This window comes from Onychomys torridus, chromosome 18 (genome assembly GCF_903995425.1).
Source record: "Onychomys torridus chromosome 18, mOncTor1.1, whole genome shotgun sequence".
NCBI classification, from domain to species: Eukaryota; Metazoa; Chordata; class Mammalia; order Rodentia; family Cricetidae; genus Onychomys; species Onychomys torridus.
The window spans coordinates 52,440,763-52,454,071 of record NC_050460.1 but is presented as its reverse complement, the minus strand read 5'-3'; the positions used below and the strand labels follow the sequence as shown (position 1 = coordinate 52,454,071).

Genomic DNA, 13,309 nt, shown 5'->3' with positions numbered 1-13,309 from the left:
TTCCAGGTTCTGGCTATTACAAACAAAGCTGATACGAACAAAGCTGAGCAAATTAATTCTCATAAATTTGTAGTATCCTACTATATTAACATATATGCTAATAAACCACAGTTTGTTTTCTATTCTATTGCTGATGGACTTCTTGACTATTTTAAACAGGGAAGTATCACAGTGATGCTACAATACTGCTGTTATTGCACATATCTTTTTGGAGGACATGAGTACACATTTCTGTTGGTTACATGTCTAGAAGTAGGATTGCTGAAGTAGCCCTTTGTGTATATATGCCTAGACCTTTTTTTTTTTTTTACAAAGGGTTTTGTCAATTTACACCCATAATAGAAGTGGATGAGATTTCCCATTTCCTCACCCTTACCAACACATGGTGCATAGGCCCTATTTTTCTCACTAAGGTGCATGCATGACTTAATTTACATTTCCTGGTAGGAGTATTCACTGCTGATCATTTTCATATAATTCCATTTCATTAGATTGATACCATCATTTACTCAGCCACAAGTTAGAAGTCAAACTTATTCCTCTTATTCCTTTACCTTCACATGATGTTCCTCAAATCTCTGAAAATACTATTAATTATCTACAAATTCTCTGCGCAGGCCCTCCTTGTTATTCCTCAATTGGTCACAAGTAGATGCTTTTCCTTTTGTCTCCAGATAAAGATCCACCCAATCAATGACTTCAAACCAAATCTGCACGATCCTGTCATTTTCAGCATTCCCATGACCCCACCACATGACCAGAGAACACCAGAGCCTCTTAAAGGGCACACAGGATATGCCTGTGCCTGCCTATGACTTCACAAGTGCTCAGAATTGTCTTCCATTGGCTTCACATTCCACCAATGCCAGATTTTCAACTCAGTGTTCCTTTGCCTCCAAAAACACTGTATCATCTGCCTTCTCCCTCCAAAACTCACTTGACAACATCTTGCATTGCTCTCCAAAATTCCCAGTTTACATGACGAATGACTGCCAAACCATGAGATACTTCTTTTCCATAGGATATTTTTATTTGAATATAACAGAATAACAGTTTTTGAAATAATGGAATTTCTAGCATTAGTATATAAAAAAACACAAACTTGTATCATAAAGCATCATCCAGTGCACAAAACCAGCCCTTAAAATTGCAGCTCCAGGAAAGAAAAAAGTTTGTGTGCTAATGTAAAGCCTTACCTTAAATTGCAGATGGATCAAAGGTTTTTTAGAAGAAAGTATCTTTTGAAAATAATTTTATGATAGGAAAAGCCTCCCTAAGCACTATAAAGAAGAAATTATGAAAGAAAATATGAATAAATTTAATTACATTGAGTAATTACAAATTTAAAGAAATTTAAATGTCAGTATAAATAAGGTTAGAAAACAAAGGGAACTAGATGTGGGAACGAGATTTCTATCCATTTTTACTGCTGATGAAATGGATATGACCTTGTGGATAGCACTATAGCACTTGTGCTCAAATGTAGAACCACTGACGGGTGACATATGGTGACATTGCTTATGACATTCTTGAAAAGAGAAGCACATTACATTCTTTTTAAAAAAAATTTTAAATGTTATTTGTGTGCACTCATGTATGTGTGTGCTTGCGTGTGTGTGTGTGTGTGTGTGTGTGTGTGTGTGTGTGTGTGTGTATGTTTGCGCGCGCGCGCGCTCACCATGTCTGTGGATGCTAGAAGAGGTCAGAAGAGGGTATCAGATCCCCAGAACTGGAGTTACAGATGCTTGGGGGCCAAACAGGTGCATGCTGGAAACCAAATGGGTCCTTTGTGAGAGCAACAAATGCTCTTAACTGCTGAGTCAATTCTCTAGCCACACAGTTTGCTTTTAAAAGCTTTATTTGTAGGTATGGTAGGTATGGGTTGGAAACAATTTTGAACATTGTGTGTCTACTAAAATATGCACCAGGTCTTCATGCAGAAGTAGAGATCTCAGAGGCCACAGATTCTGAGACGGGAGACAGTGACATTTTTCTCCCTTGTCCATTTGAAACTATAATGCCTGTCATACAGCAGATGCTCAATAAATATTTGGAGGAAGGAAAGATTCAGCAAAGAGGGAAGATAGGAAGAATGGAAAGGCATTTGAGGGGCCAAAACATTCATAGCTTTTGACCCATTAAAACTGTACACTTAAAAAACAATTTTAATAAATAAAAGCTTTGCTGATAGTTGTGTATTATCATGAGTAGTCTAAGGCTGTGAGAAAGTCTTCACACGGGCAAAGAGCAAGGGTGGATTTGAGTCTACTTGCAGCTTAGTGCTCTCTCTCTCTCTCTCAAGAAGAAAGGTAACCATTTCCTCCTCAGTTAAGAATGGAGACTGTGGCTCTAAATGTGACAGATGGTATTGCAGTTCCCAAGGCAGCATTCCCCTGGCAGCAGAAGTCCCGGAACAAGCTGACCCCACCTGAGGCTCCCTGCAGAGAATCGCTCAGGTCCAGCCGGACTCACATTGTCTGGGCTTTGACCTACTTGCTTTTCTTTGCCGTCCTCTGCCCCTGGCCTCCTCGAATAGCCTTTGCGGTTCCCCCCTTGGTTGCTGATTTCCATCTTATTGGTTCTCTAAGCACATGATCCAGTTCTAGTTTCTGCAACAGACAAAAAGAAACATGTCTGTCTGCCAGGAGAGGAAACAGGATGCTGAAAGTGTTGGTTTGTCCCACACAGAGTTCTTCTGTCTGGATCTCCTCCCAGAATCCTTAGGAGAAGCCGCTGCCAGTGGGGCATGCTTTTTCGGAAGGGACTTGGCAGGACAGAGTTTGATTTCTGTCTGTGCTGTGGGCCCACTCAGGCCAGATTACAGCCATGCAACCACTTTGGGGTTTGCCCTCAACACCTCCAGGAGCCGAGCCTGGTACTCAATGTGTTATCTGGCCGGGTTGGAGCCAGCCAGGCTCCGGCCAGGCTCCAGTCAGCCTAGCCAGATGACTTGTGCTTACAAAGGCCTTCCAACTTGTCCACTAATGATGACACAGACTACCTACTTCTGAGTGACTCGAAACTGAGTTAGCACTGGCCACTTGTTTTCAAGCACTTCGTCATAGGCTTAGCGAATTGGTATATTTGATAACTTCAGTCTTGCTGATTTTGTGGGAAAAGTAGAATGGTCAGGGATTCATCCACTTTCTGCCCATGTTGAACTACTATAACACAGGATTCTTCAGGCATCAGACTGGAAAAAAACAAACAAACAAACAAACAAACAACCTTTGATTATATTGCTTCTGTGGTGAAAATTAAGGCTGCAGAATTAACCTCCTACACTGCCTCTATCCTCCTAGCCGGGCAGACAAAATGGGAGGAGTCTCAGAGTTCCCATCTGCTCTGAGTTTGGGAGTGAGAAGGTTTGTGAGGTTTGCTATTTTGTGTATCTGGCTCACAGTTCAAGCAAATGGTCCGGGGTGTCCTTCCCTTAAGACGGCATGTTGCTGTTAATGGTCTCTTCCAAGGACAGTTTTTTATCTTTTAATATAAGTAAATGAATCTACTAAGGCACAGAGAGTCCATTTCTCCACATTTTGGGGTTCCTCTGGGCATTTCTGGTAGAGGAGAGGTGAATGTGGGCCTCATTCTTAATGTACTTGGCTACTTGTCCCCAAAATCTGATACACAGTAACTCAAGCAACTAGGAGGCTATTGGGGAAGCACAGGTCAGGGGAGTATAACCCCCAAAGAGCTAGGTTTTAGGAAGAGGAACTAGTACAGCTATTGAGGATTCAGTGTCCAGAAAGAGAGCACTGAACACTGACCCCATTTTCTCTTTTTCAGTGGCTCATGCTTGTCCTCTCTGCATTGAATACTCTCTTTAATGAAGGTCTAAAGCTGGCCTTCATCGTTGGCTGTGGGTTGGCTCCAAGGCTCCTGTAGCTCCTCATCTGAGAATATCCCAGTCCCTGAGGTAAAATGGTGTAGTCTTGTGTCCAACCTATACACATTCTCCTATATGCTTCAAATCTCCAGATTACATCCAATACTTAGGGCCAAGGAGATGTTGTGTGTAAACTGTCTGTTTAGGGGATTGTGGCCATGTTCAGCAGAGGGACACTATTTTTTGATCTGTGTCTTATTGAATCCTGTGAATTGAAGCCACAGACAGGACAGGCAATCTGTGGCTATGAGGAGTTCACTCCATTCTAGCCAGCAGTTATCTTCTGCCCTGCAGGTGTCCTGAGGAAGCACAAGCCTTCCTGTTAGGGGTTAATTACCATGTTCTGGCCAATTACTAGGGCAAGGGAGTGGAGCCCAATGATCGGTCCACTTCTGGTTGGTTCTTCATAGCTACATGGATGACTCTGGCCAGAGTTACATCTCTCTAAAGATTTCAGCAGCTCTTCATTTTTTAGGATGTTCCTCAGAGGCCCATTGATGAGCTGAGTCCGAGTCCACCTTGGTACTTTCACACAGTCTGCCCTGCGTTCCAAGCGAATCTCAGTTACCTTGACAAGTTGCTCATTCCCTTCCGTTTCTTCCTGACCCATCTATAGAGTTGAGTCCTGCTTAATGGCCAAGATGTCCTTCCACTCTCACATCCTCGAAGAGACATCCCCTCATCCTTCTCAGGCATTCTGTCCATCCAGGAGTTCTCCACAACTTCTTGCTCAAATTGCTATAGTTCTTAGTCCTATTTAAAAGCGGGGTGGCAGAAATAATTTATTTACACAACCGGCAGTCTCTCCTCCCCAAGACCTCGAGATACACCAGGGTTAGGCGGTCTCCACTTTCACCCAGGGCTTCATACAATCCCTGCCACTCTGCAAATGGGTGTAGAATGAGCAGGTGAATATAAGAGCCACAGCCGAGCGGGGAGAAAAGTCACTTAAATCCTATCATGTTTTCATCTACTATAAAAAAGAGTTTATAGGCTCCTCTAATTCCAAAGACTACATCATCAAAGCAGTTGGTGTTGGAAACATATTTGTAAATCTGAGGGCAGCAGTTGGGGGCAAGCCTCCACATTGTATTTAAATCAATTAAACTATGCCTAGCAGCTGCAGTGCCGGGAGGGCACTTAGAACAGCTGAATGATATAACTGAGGAGAAGAAAATCACGGGAGTTCAGGCAGAAACACATGTGTTTTGCACTTTTCCAGGCAGTACTGATTTGAAACATTCTGTCTCATTGTCTTCTTAAGCCTACTAGTGTTTGCTAAACTCCTAGTCTGGTTATCTGATGTAGAGAGAGATGGTAGCAGTAGATAGCATTAATCTGTCTAGTTGCCAACAGAGAAGAGAGGCAGTAAAGGAAAACTCAGGGGGACTGAATGGAGCCACCAGGGTTTTTACTGACCCAAACCTGTGCGCTTAGGAGGATAATCACGAGGAAAGACAAAGGGAAGCAAACATGGAAGTGATTGTGATGTTTAACCCAGCATTATCATGTGAACATGAGACACCGGCACATCGCAGTTCACTACAGTACTTAATGTCATAAACACACACACACACACACACACACACACACACCACACCCCTTTCCCTTCTCTCTTCACAGTTATGGAGACCCAAGACATAAAAACCAAATGAGGAATTTTCAAATGTTGGTAATGACTCTGTATTTTAAGAACAAATTAGAACAAATTTTGGTTTGTGATGCTAGCTGATCTTTTAAATCTACTGTGTCGATTCACTACTATTCTCCTGTCTTCTTCCCTCTTTACATTCTAGCTCAAAATAGCTCTGAAGTGAAAAACCACATGAAGGCTTTTTAAGAAAAGTTTCCAAGTCAGCTCAGCTTTAGGAGCCTGAGCTTGTGAAGGAGTTTCTCGGGAAACGGTTCGGGTCTAATCTAACCAGAGTCATCTGGAAAATGCTGGTTCTTGGACCCTGCCTGGGGACAGCTGAATCAGAGTGCCTGGATGAGAACAGCACTTTAAACATTTCTCGGATGTTTCCCAGGCACACACCAATGCTGGAAATTCACGCTAAGTTTCTACCTAAGGACTGCCAATATCCACCTTATTGTACATTTATAAGAGTATCTTGATCATGCAGGATGCTCAGAGAGTTGGGAATTCTTATTGCTTTCATTTGTATTTTATCTTGGAAAATCCATCCTTCAATTAGGAGAACTTCCATTTTCAACACTTAATCACAAATACTGACGTTGCCAAAGAGCTGACAGTAAGCCTACTGTGAGGAGTGGGACAATAGCTCACTGAGTAACGCACATGCCACACAAGTGTGAAGACTAGGGTTCAAATCCCCAGTGCCCACTTAAATGGGGGGCAGGTATGGCTGGCTGCCCATTCTGTAATCCAGCCCTTGGAAGGGATACAGGGATACACAGAAAAAGTTGGCTAGCTAGATTAACCATATGAGCAAGCTCTGGATTCAGTAAGAGACCCTGCTCCAATATATAGAGAACAAGCAAGGAAACTACTCACCATCAACCTCTGGCCTCTGAATTCATGCACTCACAACTGCTTACACTTCTGTGCCTGCACACAGCTGAGCTTGCATAAATAAAATGCATACATATACAAAAAAAATCTCAGTATGGTTTTATTTGCATATAAGATCCATTAACTTCTTGTAAAAGATTCCCCTAAGAGAAGTAAGGCAGGGAAGATGGCTCAGTTGATAAATAGAGTGCTTGCCTTGTCAGCACAAGGACTTAGTTTGATACTCTTGTTTAAGACTGGGAAGTGCCTAGAATTCCAGTGCTGGGGAAGTGAGGAAAGTGGATCCATGGAGCTTATTGGCCAGTCAGCCCAGCAACATGCCAGTGAGAGATGCTAATCCAACAGCAACATTAGATGGCACCTGAGGCAAGAGACTAAAGGACAAGAGAAAACAAACACCCAAGAATGTCATCTCTTCTCCCTCTGTCAATTGATGTCTTGTATTTAACCATTCCCTATATAGTTTTCTTAAGGAAAGTTTTTTTCTTTTTGACACCATGGAGGGATTCTCCCATGAAATACCTTTTTTTTCTATCTGATTGACCATCTCTTCTAGGCTTCCCAAAGGAAGAATCAGATGACAGAGCCAGGGACCTGGGTAGCCATGCCGACAGAATCATATGGCAAATACACAACTAAGAAGTAATTCTACCTCTAGGCATATATTCAAGATAAATAAAAGACATGGCTACAGATATACTTGAACATCAGTTTTGCTATATTGTTCATAATAGTCCCAAATAGGAGAATACCTGAAGGTAAATGGGTGGACACAATGTATATCATACAATAACATGCTACTGAGCAACATAAAAGGAACAAACAACTGATACCTCTCATAACTGATAAACTTCAAACATATTATGCTGGGTGAAACATTCCAGTCATAAGATAGCATATTGTAGGATTCCATTAATTTGAAACAAACAAAATGCAAATCTGTAGAGACACAAAGCAGATCAGTGGTTGTTGGGGGTGGAGGTAAGAATTAAATCTATAAAACAGTATGAAGAGTGATATGAAGACTATTTTAGGGATGACTAAAATGCTCTAGAACTCACTTACAGGTGCTTGCCTAGCATCCATAAGGCCCTCAGTCCTATCCTCAGTACTGGAAAAAACAAAACAAAACAAAACCAATAATCAAAAGGAAGACCAAACTTCATTTATCATGAGTATGCAGTGTGGGAAATGAACTAAAATACACAAACAAACAGAAAAATGTTGAATTTCAACTTTCTGTTGGAGGATTCCATCTGTAAAACATGCTTCACTAAGCTGTTTATTTTTAAAAGAAAGGATACATAGTGCTGTTAGCAATCTGTAGGTATTTAGGAAGTGGTCAGTTCACTGCCCTGACTTCTGGCCATTCCACTGAGCTCTGCCATCCCTTCATCTTGGCTGTTTTCTTCAGCTTTCACACTTGAGTGCTGCTGAAGTGTAAACAGGCTACCACACACCCCATGACACTTACGTGCTACATGAAAGGCATAGCAGGTTCTGGTATGATCAGGAATTTATCAATGTGCACTGATTTGTTTTCTTTCTCCATTGTGTGTGTGTGTGTGTGTTCATGTGTTTGTAGTGTTCATGTTTGTTCATGTGTTTGTGGTGTTCATGTTCATGTGTATGTTTGCATGTGCCTGGGTGCATGTGCTCACTTACTTGGCATTTATATAGTTTTCTGGGAACCTCAACTCTGACCTTCATGGTTTCACGGCAAATGCCACATCCCTGGCCCCTGTACTGACTACTTTTAAAGTCATCTACTGGAACTCAGAAGCCCACTATTATCCAAGCCCTGTATGGTCTGAAGCTGGCAGTCTAACCAATTCCTTCCAGAAGGCTGGAGTTGTATTCACTGGTGCCTAAGAATCAGCACCAGAGGTCTGGAGGAGAATGCTGGCCTTGTTCTCAGCATGGTAGCTAGAGATAGACTATAAACAGTGCTCTTAAAAAATCATTTCTGCCCATCATGGAATAGCTTTAATCCCCATGACCCGAAGAAAAGAGGGGCTGTTCTTGCTGTGTTGTGGTGATTGGTGCTTTCTAGCAAAGGCTGCTGCTAGTGAAGAAGACTTCCACAATCATCTACCGATTTTTCCCACAGTGGACTCACCATTAGCTCTGGATCAAAGCCCCCTTTCTGGCTTCACTGTCCTCACATCTGCCACCAACAGCTCTCCTTATATCAGCTATGTAGAAATAGCTGAACTGGACACGAAGTTTCTGTTTTCTTATCTTCGTACTTTTTGTCTAGGAGGGAAAACAGGGTGTGCACCTCTCCACACCGAAATCTGTGTTTCAGCATGGCAGAGGGGAGGTCATCATTCACCTATACCTCTGGGGGTAGGCAGCATGTTCAGTGTCCTCGTCTCTAACATTAAGACAGCTTGTGGTGCCTGCCTGGTCTACAGTAGAGTCATGATGAGGCCATAAAGCACTGTCTTTATGAAATATTTCCTGAAGGACAGACCTGGAGGCAGCTCATCCTGGTATAAATTGAGGTGAATTTCAGACCATTTAGGGAAGAGGAGGGAAGCTGAGTGCAGATTAAGCTGGATTATTTTCAAGAGCAGCATTTGCGTTCCCGTTCTGAAAGCTTTCTGTGTAATGCTATGAGGTCACTGCAGCTGACTGGAGTGAAAGAGGGAAGGCTAATCTGAGGTACAATCCACCACACTATGTCCTCTCCCAGCCACAAGTTACCCCCACTAGCAAGAAGGTGTCCACCCCCATCCGAATCCCATACTCACCTGCCTGTCTTAGGCCTGGCCGAATCTAATATTCTTTTCATCTCCCCTTAATAGATGCCTGGTGTATGACAGCATGCCTGTGCCCATGGTGCTGCTGCTTTCCAGAAAGCTCCAGATGGACAACAAACAAACAAACAAACAAGGCAAAAACTGAAATGAAGAGCTGCCCAATGTGTAGTCAGGTCCCAGCCCCTGCCTCTGTAATAAAAGTAGAGACAATTATTTACACAAGAACCCTTATTCAGGGCCTCTTGACCTTAAGATTTCATCTCCAACATACACTTATGTTGTTTGGAAAATGCTGACCGTCTAACTTATATTTTAGAACACCCAAAGAAAACAAGCGTGACTTGTGCTCACGTGCCACCTACCTGTGGCTGGATCTTTTCTGGTTTCATAGAATCAATGAATTTTTATACAATTCATGTGTATCTACCATGCCAGACACCGTGTTGGGCACCGAGGGAACAAAGATAGCAGGGCTCTGCCTTCCAGGAGCTCACATTAGAAACAGCCATGTAAATAACTATCCGTATGTCCTTATGATGAGTGACTTAGAAAACACAACAGGAACACGGAGTAGTAGCAAAGCAATGTGGGAAACAGAGTTCAGAGTGTTCCAGATGAGAGAGGGTTAAATTAAAATCCCAGTTCTTCTGCTCGGATTGGGACGGGATGGACCTCTCAGCAGAGTAAATGGAATAAAGGTTTCCAGAAATGAATTCCACACTGAAGACAGCTTATGTTGGAGAGGATGTGGAGCCAAGGGAACACTCCTCCACTGTTGATGGGAATGCAAATGAGTGCAGCCACTTTGGAAATCAGTACGGAGGTTTCTCAGAAAATTGGGAATAAGTCTTCCTCAAGACTCAGCTATACCACTCTTGGGCATACACCCAAGGAATGCTCAATCTTACCACAAGGACACATGCTCAACTATGTTCATAGCAGCTTTATTTGTAATAGCCAGGACCTGTAAACAACCTAGATGCCCCTCAACTGAAGAATGGATAAAGAAAATGTGGCACATATACACAGTGGAGTACTCAGCAGTAGAAAACAATGATATCATGGAATTTGCAGGCAAATAGATGGAACTTGAAAATATCATCCTGAGTGAGGTAACCCAGACTCAAAAGGACAGACATGAATATCCATGGTCTGGCCAAGAACATGTCTACAGGAAGCGCTAGAGGGGTGGGTAGCGGTTCACCCATTGGTCATTAGCATCACCATACTTTGGGGTGTCCATTTAATTTCTCAGCTTCTTAGTGCAAGCCCACATCAGAATTTCTTAAAGCAAACAGCAGGAAATTGCATTTTAGCCAACTGCCTGCCCCACGCCCTCTAATCCTATTGAAAGTATTCTGCATACAGGATGAAGACTATCTGGTATGGGGAGGTGGGGTGGGGGATGGGGGCTGCGGTGCAGGGAAGAGCAGACAATCAAGTTAGGTCTCCAAGGTGGTGAGTTTTTATGTTTGTATGCTGTCAGGTGGCTGGGTCAATTGAGGTGTAAGTGGATTCAATCAAAAAGTGCTTACTGTGAATGGCAAACTGTTTGTGAACTGCTGACTCTCTAGAAACAGGAGCCTGCTTATTATGTATTTCAAGTAAAAAGTGAATCTTCTCATAGGACACTGGGGATCCCAATCCCTAGCCTGGAGGAGGCCCGGACACTTGAGGAAGAGTTGACCTCAGTCTGTGGAGAGCAGAAACCTGCTGACAAGTGACAACTCCTATCAGAACAGCACCCTGGAGCCAGGAAGGTGCAGTGTGGGTAGCCACCAAGCTCTGCCTATTCCCAACGTGCCCGCAGAGTGCTGTCGCTCACTTCAGAGTACGTATGTAGTAGTTCGGTCTGTCATTGCAGTATCAACACACACAACCCTTGCAATTAAACTCATGCTTTTAGAAATCACGAGTCATTCACGGTATTGACAGTGTTTTTCAACAATGTCTTTTCTCACTAAGATACCATTTCTTACACACTGGTAAACGGATCCCTCTGGAAGGTCCTTCTTTAACTTTCTGAAGTGCAGAGACCTGGGTGCCACCATGGGCCTGCAGAGTCTGATCCCCCTGAGGTGAAAGTCCAGGAATCTGCATTTCCCCCTGCATATTCAAAGTATCTTAAGTACATTAAAGTTGAGGAACCTAGCAGAAGATGGTTGTACACACATGTAATCCTAGCACATGGCTACCGAGGCTAGAGGATTATAAGATTGTGGCTAGTCTGTGCTATGTAGAGAAACTCTGTATCAAAACAACAACAACAAAAACTTTTTTAAAAGATGAAGAACCTCTAAAGTCCCTGATTAAACATATTTAGGTCTTATGAGATAAACCGAACCAGGTACCTACCTCCAACAGGGACCAAAAGAATTAGTTAAAGATGAATAAAGAATGGGCACCTAAGCTTAGTTGCGCTTCCACTCACATCAACACTGAAAAACCTCTGAAGGTCCGGCTAATTGAATTAAAAGATCACCGAGTCATTTCAAAGATGTGTAAGCATGGTCACAACCCAGATCTTTTTGGTGAGTCTGCATTTCTGGAATAACACTAATCACACTGTAAGAAAAGACTATTTTAGGACAACAGGGCTGAAAGTCTCATTAAAGAGAGCCTAATCTTGGCACTCGGTTGGACTGAAGAAGCCAAGGCCTGGGGAAGATGAGTGAGTGACCATGGTCATACAGTCCGTTAACAGCTGTCCTAGTGAGGGCTACTAGCACTGTGACTATGACCAGAGTAACTCAGGGAGGAGAGGCTTCATTTGGCTCACAGAGCCACTTCACTGTTCACCACTGAAGGAAGTCAGGCAGGAACTCAAGCAGGACAGGAACCTGGGGTGCAGCTTACTGGCTTGCTCCCCATGGCTTCTTCAGCCTGCTTCCTTATAGAACCTAGGACCACCAGCCCAGAGATGACACCACCCATAGTCAACTGGGTCCTCCCCTATCAATCACTAATTAAGAAAATGCCCTACAGCTTGATATTATGGAGGCATTTTCTCAACTGAATTTCCCTCATTTCAAAAGACTCCAGCTTTTGTCACGTTGACATAAAACTGGACAGAACAACTGACCCTTTGTCAACGTGACACATAAACGTATCATTGTTAAGCCATAACCCTGCCTTTCTTCTTCATTCCAAGATCACACACTAACATCAACATCACAATATAAAACAGTTTACAAACTTTAAAAGTCCAACAGTCTTTACACATTTAAACACTTTAAAATTCAGTCTCTTTAAAAATGCAAAATCTCTTTTAGAACCTAAAAATCTCTTAAAAAAAAAAAAAAAACCAGTCTCTCAACTGTGAGCTCTTACAGATTAAAAAAAACAATAAGTTAAATACTTTCTTATTTCAAAAGATGAGAACCAGGGCACAGTAATAATCTGAACAAAGCAAAACCAAACTCCCAAACTTAATGTCCAATTATCTGGCATTCACTTACTGTCTTTTGGGCTCCTCCAAAGGGCTTGGATCACTTCTCTGGCGCACCCTCTTGCAGCACACACAGATTATCTTCTAGGCTCAGGCTGGCTTCACTCCACCAAGGCTGTTGTTGTTCTTGGTGGTCACCTTCTGGTATGGGCATCTCTAAACTACTAGGGATTCTTTCTGCAACGGGGCTATACTTTCACCAATAGCCTCTCCTGGGCTCTCTTCAGGGACTCCAGCCCTGCCAGATTGTCAAGCTTCAGCTGTTCTTTATGACCCCTTCACACCTTCAAAACCAGCAGCACCTGGGTAACTCTTATGCTCCCAAGTTTGGCTGCCAGCACAAAGTATAACCTTGGCCAACTTTGGAACACAGCATGCATGTGCTAATTCTCAAGGAAACACTTCCCAGAAGGCTTCACCTCAATGATGCTGGTCTCTTAATCACAGCTGATTCTTCAGTCCCAGCTGATCAACATCTATTATTCGCTAAAACAAAGGATTTACTTTAATGGTTCTGATCTGTTGTTAATCGCAGCTGATTCTTCAGCTCCAGCTGACCAGAACCACAGATCCTTCACACAAAAGACCCAGTAGAGTCTGTTTTCCTCTGAAACTTCACAAGCCAGGCCTCCATCATCCTCACTGCTCTAACATTCTTATCTTTCAAGCTCCTA

General features: G+C 42.9%; 1 long non-coding RNA gene across 3 annotated transcripts; it reads right to left on the bottom strand.

The window, feature by feature from the left end:
• Nucleotides 1–1,711: 1,711 nt before the first annotated feature.
• On the bottom strand, nucleotides 1,712–13,077 carry LOC118569476. Of its 3 annotated transcripts, XR_004943072.1 has the most exons (5): nucleotides 12,646–13,077; nucleotides 9,179–9,376; nucleotides 8,542–8,678; nucleotides 4,458–4,642; nucleotides 1,712–3,193 (listed from the first exon to the last, which is right to left on the bottom strand). It is a non-coding gene; the product is annotated as an uncharacterized LOC118569476 (long non-coding RNA). The 3 variants fall into 3 exon arrangements; XR_004943074.1 differs by lacking the exon at nucleotides 8,542–8,678; XR_004943073.1 differs by lacking the exons at nucleotides 8,542–8,678; nucleotides 9,179–9,376; nucleotides 12,646–13,077 and adding an exon at nucleotides 6,405–7,361.
• Between the last annotated feature and the right edge of the window lie 232 nt (nucleotides 13,078–13,309).